Source organism: Aedes albopictus, chromosome 2 (assembly GCF_035046485.1).
Source record: "Aedes albopictus strain Foshan chromosome 2, AalbF5, whole genome shotgun sequence".
Taxonomy (NCBI): Eukaryota; Metazoa; Arthropoda; class Insecta; order Diptera; family Culicidae; genus Aedes; species Aedes albopictus.
Genome location: NC_085137.1, coordinates 399,552,939 through 399,566,579, shown reverse-complemented (window position 1 = coordinate 399,566,579; position 13,641 = coordinate 399,552,939). Strand labels below are relative to the sequence as shown.

Here is a 13,641-nt window from a genome sequence, read left to right as displayed (position 1 = left end):
ATTTTGTCGCACGAGAGCGGGAGCGTTTTAGAAGTGACCGTGAACAACCGTACTGGTACCATTTACTAACCACTTCGGATGGCGGTTCGAAATGTTTTTCTTCATGGCGTATTATGAGTAGCGCCTTGATTGAGTTAAATTGATTTCTCAATCCGCTGAGTTCAATTAAAAGCATTGCAAATAACATCGTTTCGCTATGGAGTTGTAATTTTACTCGTTCACCATCCATATTAAATGTGTATCGCTCTGCGGTTGTAGTGGTTGTACAATCAGCTCGGCTCGCGCGGCGAACGAGATTATCATCCGCGGCGACTGCCTACTTCTCTTCGCAGGCAGCTAGAGCGGCAGTCGAGCGAGCAGAACACCTTCACTGTTAGAAGTGACGTGAAAGCCGTAGGTCGTGTTTACACGTACGTCCCCGTCGCAGTGTCGTTTTTGTGTGTGACCAACACAACACACTATACTTTTTTCCTCGGTTTCTCAATTCCACATTATTCTCAATCACCATCATAATCATCATCGCAGAAATAAATAATAATACCGTCGTCGTCGGCCGCGGTCTCGACCTATCAGTGTCCAGCATTGCGAGTGAGTGCGTACGGTTTAAGTAGGGTGATTAAGGGATAAGAACATCCCTGTTGAACATCGCGCGAGATCTTAACCGCATCAACCGTCGTCTCGTTTCATTTTAAGTGATTCAGTGAAAATTTGCATCAAAATCGATGCAACTCTGAGCCCAGAGAAGCGAGCTGCAGCAGCCGATAATAGTTCACTTTTTCACATTACCTGTATAGTTCCAGCCAGGTTCTGATTGTGCACTGTATTTCGAACGAAGTGAGTGAAGTGAAATAGTGAAGTCTGACGGCAGTCGCGACACTGGTGACTCGAGTTTGAAGATTATGAAAGTCGTTTGTGTGAATGATAGTTTTCACTGCAATATTTTGGATCATCAATTGAAATTGAATGGATTGATTATCCCTGTGATTTTTTATTTTTCATTTTTGAACGTGCATCGTTTTCGGTGAAGTGAAAAATTATTGAATCAAAAGTCACATCAGCCCCGTCTAACCCAGGGCTTTAGTTACCCAATCACATCTATATGTTAGATTCTGTCATCTGGTATAGTCTCAGCCAGCTATCATCGGTGGTGACATTTTCACCGTATAGATTTTCCTCCCAGTCGGAGTGAGCATAAAAGCAGCAGCAGCAGCAGACATAGTGAAACTCCGGGGAGAGTGTGAGAAGCTCATTTGGTTGCACAAAATTTGGCATTGGGGCCTGAAGAAGAGAGTGACAAACAACAAGCAGGAAAAGTGTTATCATCAGACCTGGTGCTTTAAACCTTGTGAATCTTCTGTAGACAGACACGCACACACATTCACACCCGGGTGGCCGAATGCGAAGAGAGAGCGAAAAGAAAGAGGAAGAGAGTGAAATTGACAAGGATCCTTATTTGCTGCTGGGAACGATCGGAAAAACTTCCCCCTCGCGAGGAAAAGTTTCGGGCCAAAAGAATATCGATTGTTGAAGCGAGCGCGAGGAAAACAGCACTGGACTTGGACCGACACCGACCGCGCAGTGTTAGTGGGAACATTATTTTTGGATACCGTGGTGAATCATTGTTTGGACAGCTGCGGAGTATGAATCTTTTCGTGTAGCTATTGATTGCCTGATAATATTATCAACGAGTATTTTCAACAGATGTAAACGAGATTCACGAGGAAATGATAGATGAATGCTCGAAATTGAAAAAAATAATTAAAATTTAATTAGTTTTTGCTAACAGAAAGTTTTGGAAACGTTATCTGTATACAGATAATATATGAGTATTTTTTTCTCCAAAAAAAGCGTTTTTAGATTGGTTTTAAAAGGTGCTAAAAAATGAACTTAAATCAATGAAAGATAAATCTTATTTGGTAGTCATGGCAGCAAAACAATGGGTCGTAATCGCATTCTATATATTCCTTCAATACATGGCCTTCATGCCTAATTTTATCTTCTATAAATTTTCACATTTGTTCGCAACCTAGCGAATACTGTCATATCTATCATTCATTCACTTTGATCTGTAGACTTTTACACTCTGAGTAGAAAATGACAGATAAAGCCATAAAAATGATTAACTTGAATTTAAATACGATCGATAAATCAGTAAAATGATATCAGCAATTATTTATCTACTTGATGAACCATCCAGCAATTTTGACAGTTGATCAGCAACGTTGTGTTGGAATTCAGCTGATCTTTTTTGTGCTGAATGCATTTCCACTATTTTGGTGTTTAGATATCTCAATGCTAGTCTCAATGATTGCCCTTCAGAATTTCTTAACAGATTCCATAGTTATTTTCACGGCATTTTCTTATTCTTATTATTCTTCCATCAAAATCCCACGGGATGTTTTCCCGATTCCGGTATTTATCCAAGATTTCGGCAATTCTTTATTGAATTCCTCCCGGAGAATCTTCCAGAATTTCTGAATTTCAACCGATTTTTTCAAAGAGATCTAGCAGGGTTTCTTCCATTAGTATAGCCCCTCGGGAGATTTCACCCAGAGTTCCTCCTGCGTTTTCTCTCACCATTTTAAACGGTTTTTTTTTTCTCAGGGTTTATTCCGAGATTTTTACAGAAGTTGTAGTGGGATTTCTCCTAGAGTTATTTCTGGGGTTTCCAGTAAAAGTTCCTTCCAAGTTCTTTTTTTAGGATTTGTCATGGGTTTTCTGCAGGAATTCATCTCAGAATTCTGCCAGAGGGTTTCCCGGTATTGCTCCCAAAGTCCCTCACGTGGTTTCTCCTGGAGTCCACCCTGTAATTTCTTCAAAAAAAAAATTTCGTGAACTTTCATCTGGAGTTCTTCTTGAGTTCTACTTGAGATTTATCCCGGTTATTATCTTAGAAGATTTCTTCCGGTGTAGCTCCCGGAATGTCTCTCAGAGTTTTTCAGGACTTACTCTGGACTTTCTCCCAAGATTTTTTCAGGGAGTTTATTCAGAGTTCTTTTTGGGATTACTACAGGAGCCATGGTTGATATTTCTCATTGAGTTCTTCCGGTGATTTCTTTCAGTACGTTTCCAGGCTTTTTTCTTGGTTGTTTCGCAGATTTCGTGTTATGATCCTGCTGAGATTTCTCTTGGAGATTTTCCCAGAATTACACTCAATGTTCTTTCCACAATCCCTACCGAAAATGGTTCCGGAATTCCTTTAGGTGTTTATTTCATTTCAGAATTTCTGCCCGGATTCCGAAATACTGGAAAAGCCTACGAAATCTCTTGTGAGACATTTCGAAAGAACTATCAGGACACTGTGACATCTTCAGAAAACTTTGGGGAGCAATCTTGGGTGGAGTAAAGATCATTCCGCAAAGAACTTTGGATATTTTAGGGAAGAACTCCTGAAATGTTTATTCAAAACTACGGAAGAAAATGGGCCTGAAACTTCAAGATAATCTCGAAAATTCTTTGGAAGAAATCATTGTGAGAACTTCTGCAGCAGTCTCACAAAAGTCCCGGTAGAAACGGTTGGATGGCTTTCCCTGAAAATTCTTGGGATAAACTCCTGGAGAAATCCAGAAAGAATCTCCGACAAACATCCAGGCATTAAAGGAAGAACTTGTAGAAAAATTCAGTAACGAAGAGTGTATGAATTTGAAGAGTAATTTGCAGTAGAATACCAAGGAGAAGTTCCGCAGGGAGTTGAGGTAAGAACCCTGAATAGGCGTAGCTTTTTTGCAGAACGTTCTCCAGGTAGCGCTGCTGAGTTATCCTCATTACACCTCCAGCTTTGTCGTGGTCCACTTGCATCCCTCGAAAGCACCTTATTTCGCCAATGTCCATCATCTCTGTCTGTCTTTTCATCCCGACAAGCGACCGCTAACACTGTTCATAACGTGTTGAGTTCGGCAGCTGAGGGAAACGTTTCCCCGTAAACAAAACCGAACTTCTGGTTAAATCCCCGGGTCACCAGACGCGCCTTATAGCGATCCATCCATGCCGTGCTTTATTAAATACCCACTCACTTGTTATTGGCTTGCGATCTCCTGGCAGCTTGGTCAAGGCCCGAGTCTTGTTCTTCTTCAGTGCAGCCAACTCTTCGTTGATCGCGGCTACCAACTTCGGCCAGTCCTTCTGTGCCCTTGCTTCAGCCAATGTCCTCGGTATATCTTATATGTACTCGGCGACGTTCAACGCATACGCTGCGTTATCCATCTCGGAGCCATCTTGCCACGCTGGAGGTTTCCGGTTTCGCGACGGTCTACCATAGGGTCCGCTGCCTTCTCATCATGACTTGACTCCGCTTCCGAAGCTTCTGCGTCGGCGAAACTCTCGAACCGACGTTCTATAGCATCCGGCTCTTCTTCGATGGGCTCTTCATGTCCAGCATCCTATCCCGCATCTACTGTGAGAATATCCGATGCACGCTCTCTAACACGGCCGGATGTTCCGCCCTGCATAGTTTTGACGAAACCCACATCACGGACGTGACTTATCTGCCGCTTCGTTGGATGCCATAACCAGTATGAGCGTAGCCAAGGAATAACCCTGTCCACGATTTAGCATCCAACTTTCCTCGTTGTTCTTTCGATATACTGGACGAAGACGGTACAGCGAAAGACACAAAGCTTCTGGATGTCTGGCTTAGGCCCCTCCCACAGCTGATAGGGAGTCATCTCAGGATCGATTGCACTGCATGGACCACGTTTCAGCAGATAAGCGGCCGTCGGCACTGCACAGCCCCAGAAACACTTGTTCACGTTATTCTTCCAACATCACCTGCGCACGCTTAACGCAGGAACGATTCTTACACTTCTGCAATCGAATACAATCTTCTGTGCGAACTTTGATTTTATTAAGTACACCATCACGAAGTGACTCCAATCGTCCACAAACGTTACATCTTATCCCACCGACACCGATTGGCTTCACGGGGCCACAAACGTCCGAATGAATGAGTTCGAGGACACGAGACGACCTCGATCAGGATTCCGAGTATGTACTAGTTTTCAAATGATGCTGACATTTTCGAGGGGATGCAATATACAACAGAGTGTTGCAGTACTTTTTCTAGCGAGTATGTACCATAGACTTAATAGTAAGATATGAATGTCAGGAACAAATTCGATTCGATTTGTGACGCCAGTTTTCCCCCTTGTTTCCCCCAGTAAAATCGCCCAATACTGGTTTTCTTAACGCGACGCTTCTATATAATGTCAGTTTGCCCCACCCATTTTCATCAAAGTAAGTCTGCCCGCCAATTTAGTGACCATGACAACGAGCGAATCGCGCTTGTTTATTTACGAGTCGGGGACGAAAAAATTGCAGCACAACTTCCAACATTAACTTTGGTTTGTTTTTAGGAAATGTTTAATGGATTTAGGTGTTCCGTCCAGCTGTAACTTTACCGGTGTGGCCAAAGGGGTAATTTTGCGTTGTCTCGGTTGCGGAAATCCTTCCGAACAAAGTAGTTAGTCTCCTGACCAGTTTTGGGGCCGGACTGCCGGAGAAAAGACATATCGTCCGGAGGAACCTCAGAAATGGTATCAGAGGGAAATTTTTGGATTATCCTCGAGCTAGCGGTTCGAATTCTCACGCAGGATTGCTAGCACTTGAGTCGGAATTAGTTATACACGGTGGTGGATCATTGCGAACCCCACGATTTATCAGCTGATTTACATGCAATTGATTTCTTTTGCGAAATATAGTACCCTTCAAAAATCAACTGAGTTGGTTAAAAGTCAGCATTTCAAATTTTGTTCTCAACTTTACCATGGCACCATGTTACTATTAAGTCTATGACGTTACCATGTTGCTCTCAAAATAGTTCATGCCGCCAACCGGTCTTGAACAAAGAACCCTACGGTTGACATGCTCACATGCTGATCACTCGGCCGTAAGAGTGACAGAGGACAAAACGCATTCAAGAGACTTTTGTGGTGTGATGGCCCTTGCCATGGTTTTTTAGTTTGGCCGACTTAGTTTACTTTGATAATGATGGGCGGAGCAAACTGACATTAGAAGCGCCGCGCCAATGAAGATAGGATTGGGCGAATTTACTGGGGGAATGACTGGCGTCACAAAAAACCGCTACCTGCATATTGATTGTTGTATGTACTTTTGTCGGGTAGTGTATTTACTCTTTGAAGGCGGTATTAACTATTTCAGAGCCTTTTGTCGTGAAAAAAAAACATGCAAAGTTGAAATCTGGTCTCACAAATGTTTTATATTCTGGTAGTTAATCAAGGTATAGTCGTATAAGACAAAGTTTTTGCTATAAACGTAGTGGCACATACATTTATTTGCTCTTCTATTCTATTGTTGTTGTTTAGGGACTATAACCCGAAGATCATTCGTCCCTTAATTTATTTGCTCAACATCACATTGCACCACGGTATGCACGGTCAGTTTTGAAACATCACTGTCAAGTCGGTTCGTTGGTGGTATGTAGTAGGCCCGACTTCTGCTGATGATGCGAATTTCACGACTGACATTGTTGTCAGCCGTCAGTAAGGATCCGAGGTAGACAAATTTCTCCACCACTTCGAAGGTATCCCCGTCTATTGTTACATCACTACCCAAACGGATCCGGTCGTGTTTGGTTCCGCCTACCAGCATGTACTTTGTTGTTGAGGCATTCACCACCAGAGCGATGTTGAAGAGTAGGTATGAGAGTCCGCCACCTTGTCGCAGTCCCCGGCGAGATTCGAATAAATTGGATAGTTCACCCGAAACCCTTATGCAGTTTTGCACACCGTCCATCGTTGCTTTAATCAGTCTAGTTAGCTTCCCTGGAAATCCGTTTTCGCCCATGATTCTCCATAGCTCTGTACGGTCGACACTGTCGTATGCCACTTTGAAGTCGATGTATAGGTAATGTGTTGGGACACATTTCTGGAGAATTTTCCGTACGGTTAAGATCTGGTCAAGATCTGGTCCGTTGTCGACCGGCCATCGATGAAGCTGGCTTGATAACTTCTCACGAACTCATTCGCAGAGCCGTAGCATGTGGTTGGCCAGGTAAGCCCCCGCCAAGGGCACCAGCCTCAGAGGGGCGCCGAAAAGGCGTAAGGCTAAAAGCAAACAGATACAGATCCCTGCAAAAATATCTTTAAGGTTACGGATTAGGATTAAATAATGATCTGCCATAGATTTCTTCAGAAATCCTTCCATAAATGCCTCTGAGAATTCTTTCAGGATTTTTTTAGAAAGCCATCTATAGATTATTTGAAAAATTCGATCAGTTTTCTTCACAAAGTCTTCTAAAGATTCCTTTAGAAAAAGAAATCTTCATATCACTTAGAAAATCTGCCATTCATACCTTCCGAAATTGTTCCATGGTCATTTAAGATTGCTCCATAAATTTTGCCTAGAATTCCTTAAAAAAACTTTCCATCCCCATAAATTTCTATTATATAAATATAAATTATTCCAGAAAATTTCCCAGATGTTCCGTTAGAAAATCTGCCATTGATTTTATCCAAAATTTCTCCAAAGGTTTCTATTGAAATCCTTTCATGGATTTCTCAGAGGATTCCATTAATAAAACTTTCTAGGAAACTTGTTCAGGAATTTCTTCAAAAATTCTTCTTTTAGAAATTCTTCCAATGGTTCTCCACAGTTTTACAGGCTTTTCTTCAGGAACTGTTTAAGGAATTCCCACAAGATTTTTTTTCCTTGAATATCAATGGAAATTCTTGCTGAAATGTCTCTCGGGTTTTCGTCAGGTATTTTTCCGGATATTCCTGCAGGAACAATTTGAAGCAATACCACACTTTTAATTGAGATTCCGCAGTCCATTTAGCGCATGAAATTATACAGTCGAGTCTCTTACTAAACGAATTCCTATTCAACGGACTCCTATTAAACGAACTCCTACTAGACAGGGGTGAGCGTTATAGGAGACTAAGAGCTTATGGGATTTCGGCTTTTTGGGGGCGTGGCCTATTGTCTCGGGTGTGTTAAGAGTTAGCGCAATACTTTCTTCGGCAAAGTTTTAGGGCTTGATAAGATCTACCATTTGGAACTTTGGTTCATATGATTAATTGGCAACTTGGCTGCTAGAGGGACCATCAACAGTTTATGCTAAATTGTACTACAGGAACCATATCAGGTTGTCAAGCAAACGTTACGATATGCGACAGCTCAAGACCCTGATAATTTGGAAGGATAGTGTCTTCGGGAAAGTTGTTGGGTACGCCAATAACTTACTGACAATGAGTTGCAAAGTTCGGAATTCCTCCACTGGGCGGCGCTAGTGAGCAAGTAAATTTTCAAAACCTCATATCTCAGAATCCCGATAACTTAGAATGTTGGTGTCTTCGGCAAAGTTGATCAGTATGACATAAACTTGCATAAAAATAAACACTTGTTTCGCAATTCTGCCACTAGGTGGCGTTTACCGGTTTTTTTTTCGTCTTTTTTCGATTTTTTGGGGTTTTTCGGCTTGGCATAACTAGTGTCGCTCTCCCCGATAACTTAGAAAGTTGGTATCTTTGGAAAAGTTGATCAGAATGACATAAACTTACATAAAAATTAACACTTGTTTCGCAATTCCGCCACTGGGCGGCGTTAGTGAATATGCAAATTTTAGAAATCTTATAGCTCAGAATCCTGATAACTTAGAAAGTTGGTGTCTTCGGCAAAGTTGATCAGTATGAGGTTTCTAAAATTTGTATGTTCACTAGCGCAGCCTAGTGGCAGAATTGCGAAACAAGTGTTAATTTTTATGTAAAAAAAAGTCGAAAAACGACGAAAAAACCCGGTAAACGCCAACTAGTGGCAGAATTGCGAAACAAGTGTTTATTTTTATGTAAGTTTATGTCATACTGATCAACTTTGCCGAAGACACCAACTTTCTAAGTTATCGGGATTCTGAGATATGAGGTTTTGAAAATTTACTTGCGCCGCCCAGTGGAGGAATTTCGAACTTCGCAACTCATCGTCAGTAAGTTATTGGCGTACCCAACAACTTTCCCGAAGACACTATCCTTCCAAATTATCAGGGTCTTGAGCTGTCGCATATCGTAACGTTTGCTTGACAACCTGATATGGTTCCTGTAGTACAATTTAGCATCAAACTGTTGATGGTCCCTCTAGCAGCCAAGTTGCCAATTAATCATATGAACCAAAGTTCCAAATGGTAGATCTTCCCAACTAACATTTATTGTGAATGTAAACGTCAACAAAGCGTCCTCAATACGGCTTGATGCTGAGTTACTGTGTTGTACATATAGATGGAAGCTTCTATGCAAGCCCTATACCAATGAATCTGGCGAACTTAATCAGCATGTATATGCTGTGCGAGAAGCTTCTATGCCACCAAGTCATAGCTCTTTTCTCGGCTCCTATGTAACCACTAACTGAATAACATCTTGAGAAGGCGCTTTTTCAGCCTTTACGCAGTTGTTGAATAATAGTTTTACGGCATCCCCAAGTGAAAGGATTAAATATAATTAGGTTATGGATACCGTGACGCAATACATGTGGAACTGGAATTATCACTTTTAAAATTGAATAATTAAAGTACTTGCCGCTATTTGGAATCGAACTCCCGATCTCCGTATCCACTGGTCCCGATGATGTCCTCGCTGCCACACTGCTATATATAAATAACATAGAAAATAGCCCGTTTTGTTTTACTCCAGACAAGGCTTCATAATTGTGCCACAAGAAACCTTACCCAACTTCATCTTGCTGCAAAAGCTTGTGAAACGTCAAACGCAATAATGTTTACATTGAACAAGCTGTGTGATTGCGCCAACAGATTCTTCTTCACAGCTTCTAGCTGAAAGAGTGTTCTTTAAACGGCTACGAAGCGCTGCTGTTTTGTGTTTTGGCAACATTACAAAACGTACTGTTTAAAAGCAGCTGTTGTAGTGGCTGGGACTCTTACTCGATTTGCACATCTTCCGGCAAATCTTCCGGCATTGAATTAAAGTGCAATAAAAGCAACCCAAATAATTTCACAGCACAGAGATGGATAGCTGTAAAGAATTTGTGTAGTAGCTATATATTCCACTTAAAGTTTGTTTTGACAATAATGTTTACATCCGACAAGTCGTGTTGGTAAACCAACAGTTTCTTTATTACAGCTTCTAGCCGTAATGAAATCGCATAACGGCCTTTAAAGCGCTGCTGTTTTGGGGATTTGTCAGTATAACGAATTGTACTGTATAGTAGCAGCTGTTTTGTTAGTGGGGACTGCTATTCGATGTGTTCAAGTTTTCACATCTTCCGGGAAATCTCCCGGAGTTGGAATAGAGTGGAGTAAAGGCAGCCCCAGTGACAAGCAATGGATTTCTGAAAACCGAGTTTGGTAGCTGGATGGTGCTTGTTTTGCAGTCGTGTATTCAGGCCCGGATTAAGGATTGTGGGGGCCCGGGGCCCGAGCGGATGTGGAGGCCCCTAGGAGAGATGACCAAAAATGTTTTTCCTTATTTTCGAACAGTACTTGAGCAATATGAAAAATAAAGCTAATGTTAGCAACCAAAATTGGTTTTTGTGGGGCCCCCTAAAATGTGGGGGCCCGGGGCCCGGGCCACCCCGGCCCCCCCTTAGATCCGGCCCTGCGTGTATTCAAGGGGTAGGACAGCCTGATCTAATATCAAAATTTGGATAAATATCAAAAATATTAAACCTTATATTAAAAATATCATCAGGTATGCATTGATTATTCGTATTGTTTGTAACTGACACTTGCAGCCTGACCCTAAGTTTTGAGAGTAGATATGTGCAATTAGATCCATAGACATTCAAGGGATCTCGATCAGTAAAGTAAAAATGATCGAGCCGTGGTCTTTTCAGAAAAGCCCGTTTCACCCGATCACCCGGATCTGAAGAGAAGTCTTGGAAAAAAATGCTTCCTCTCAACAACTCTCTCATACATTTTTCCACCTCGTGTTTCGCACCAAGAAAGAACATATTCACAGCAGATCGAAATAGATAAAGTAGAGGTTCTCGTACCAAATGACACCGTCTACCCTGGGCATGCATGTGTAAGCAAGGTCGAGGACAAAGCATATAATTTTGGTCTAAGGGTAATAAAAAAGTGGTTATACCTAGACATTTCCCGCTTCCTCGTATTTATTAAAGAACCCTAAGCTTTGGACTTTATACAATAGTTATTATATACATTCTGTTTAATAAAAGAAATCTGTTTAAGAATGTAACCAAAAACACTCTGGTTATCGAGATTCAGGTATCAGGTATCAAGAATTGTGAAAGCACGCAATTTCCTCGTTGCACAGGCTGGAATTCCCATCCTCCCATAAAACTACCATTCCAGGGCAGTTGGCCCTTTGTTCTGAAAGTAATTGAATTGATTATGTAAATGCAGCAATAAAAAAATAAGAAACATAAATATACTTTCGCAATAAATTCGACATTCAATCCGTGTGTCTGTTGACAGATGTTTGTTGATAGGATAATCTTTTCAATCATCCGATCTGCTTTGATGATATTAAAAATATTAAAAATATCAACCTGATATTAAAACTATATCAACGAGGTGACCTCCCCCTTGCGTGTATTAGCTTATGATATATATTTGACTAGCTTTCCTTTTATTCAGCGTTGACTGCTTTTACTCGATGGTTACACAACAGAAAGCAAATGACTGAAGCTTATAGCGCTGAAAATGTTAGTTGGGTTATCAAGCCAAGCATAATTTTTCAAATCGACGTATCTAACTTTTTCACTGATCTGAGTAAATTCATGGTTAATGTTGACGACCATTTCACTAAAATAGTTTTTCATAAAAACACTTTTCATAAGTTTTTTCGTGCTTAACATCACCAGGGATATTGCACGCACTAGGTAAGGAACAAAACCTACTCATTTCATATCATTTTCACAATGAATTTTAACAAAAATACACATACACCGGGTTGGTTCGAGATACGTCATGCCAGATACGTCGCTTTTGTATGGTGCCAGTTTGGTGTATCTGTTACTTTTGATTTTGGCTAGATACGTCGTTTGGTTTTCTCATATATCAAAACGGTGTATCTATCAGTAAAGTTGTAAACATCAAAATAGTTAGATACGTCGTTTTGAAAAATATGCTTAGTTAAACAAATTAAGCAATAAATCATCAAACAGAGATGTGGATTCTTCAATTTGCTTTATGAATCATGCATGCAGCAGTAAACCCGGATTTCCCATAAGCTCTTAGTCTCCTATTGAGCGGATTCCTATTGCGCCCCCCCGACCAGTGATCTTATAAGAGTCTCGACTGTACATACTTCAGAGGCACGTTCTCCTCCATTTGGGAAACTAAAACTGCAAAAAATATCGCCATTTCATTTGAAACACAATTATTTATTTTGTTGACCTAATGAGGAAAACAGATCCCATCCAGAACCGTCAGCTGTCCTGTCTTTGGTGCATCACGGTAAAAGGAAACAGCAGTTGCGTGTGTGTGCGACAGTTTTTCCCCCAATCTACCACCCACCGCGCCCGGAGGAAATTTGATTCTCTCCCTCTTCCTTCTCCCATTCGCGCCCACCCATGAGGACAGCGTAGTGAGGGAGGGCATCAAAGCGCGATCACTGACCGACGACGACGACAGGCTCGCTCTTGGTTCAGAAATTCATTCATACAGTCAGTCAGTCGGCTCTCATCTCGCATCGAAAAACGGATTGTGTTGCGTCGTCTCCCGTCGCAGTCCCGCGGACGAGTGTGCAGCATTCTATCTAGTAGATAGCAAAAGCAAAATCTTTTACATTTTCACACAGGTGGTGAAATTGTTCGGATAAATTGATTTTCTTACGGTTGCATTTCCACACTCTGTAGGTTTCGGTTTTAGTTTTGACTACTCTCAATTTTCGAACGTGAAAAGAAACGCGAATCGATTTTGATTGATCGACGAGACGAGCAGCGAGCGGCGAAACCTGTTTGATAAAAGTTTGCTCATCTCATCGAGCGCACACGACGGTAGCAGTAGCATCAGCAGCAGCAGCAACAACAAAAATCTAGATAAAGCGAGTGCGAAAGTGAAGTGTGGAAGACGAAGGAAGAAATCCGAAAAAAGTGGTTTTTTATCACGATTTGTGGTGTGGTGCGACGCGCGGGTTTGGTGTGTGAGTGCGAGTAGCAAAGTGCGGGCAGCAGCAGAAAGTGCATCCCAGCGAGTGAGCGCAGCAGTGAGTGAAAGGTGAAAGAGAAGCCCCCGAAAGAAGAAAAAGGTGAAAAACCCGTCCGACGACGTCGTAGTCGTTTGGTTCGATCGGACACTACTGTGTGTGACTACTCTCTCGGTTCAGGCTGTTCGGCGGCTTTTAGCGTGTTATCACCCTAGGTACCTGTTCGCTTGCCGTGTTTGGTCGGAAACGTGAAACGAGAGCGACATCTACCGCAGTTGTTGTTGTTGTTTTACCGACCCGTCGCCGTTGATTGATACCACCACCCAGCGTCGCATCGTCGCCCCCGCTCCCATCAGGCCGATAAGGGAGCTGCGGTGCTTTTAGTGTTTGTGTGTGTTAGTGTGCGTGAATTCCAGCTGAAAGGAAAAGCCTACTGAGAACGTGACAAATTTGAAAATAAGGTAAGTGCTTAGAGCAATAATGCTTCTTTATTTTGGGTGGAAAAGGTGGTAAATGACCGCGGAAATGTCTTTCGTTTCCCTGATGAGCTTCGGTGATGTGATTTTTA

General features: G+C 41.9%; 1 protein-coding gene across 5 annotated transcripts in view; it reads left to right on the top strand.

The window, feature by feature from the left end:
- The first annotated feature begins 273 nt into the window (after positions 1–273).
- The window catches only part of LOC109405137 (cAMP-dependent protein kinase type II regulatory subunit), a 375,648-nt gene continuing 362,280 nt past the window's right edge, over positions 274–13,641 (top strand). For 2 of the 5 annotated variants that reach the window (XM_029879336.2, XM_029879334.2), the window contains exons 1-2: positions 365–588; positions 12,784–13,534. The gene's annotated coding sequence lies outside the window, so the exon portion shown is untranslated. Of the gene's footprint in view, positions 593–12,783; positions 13,535–13,641 lie in introns of all 5 variants that reach the window. The other 3 variants (XM_029879335.2, XM_062853264.1, XM_062853265.1) reach the window with 3 other exon arrangements.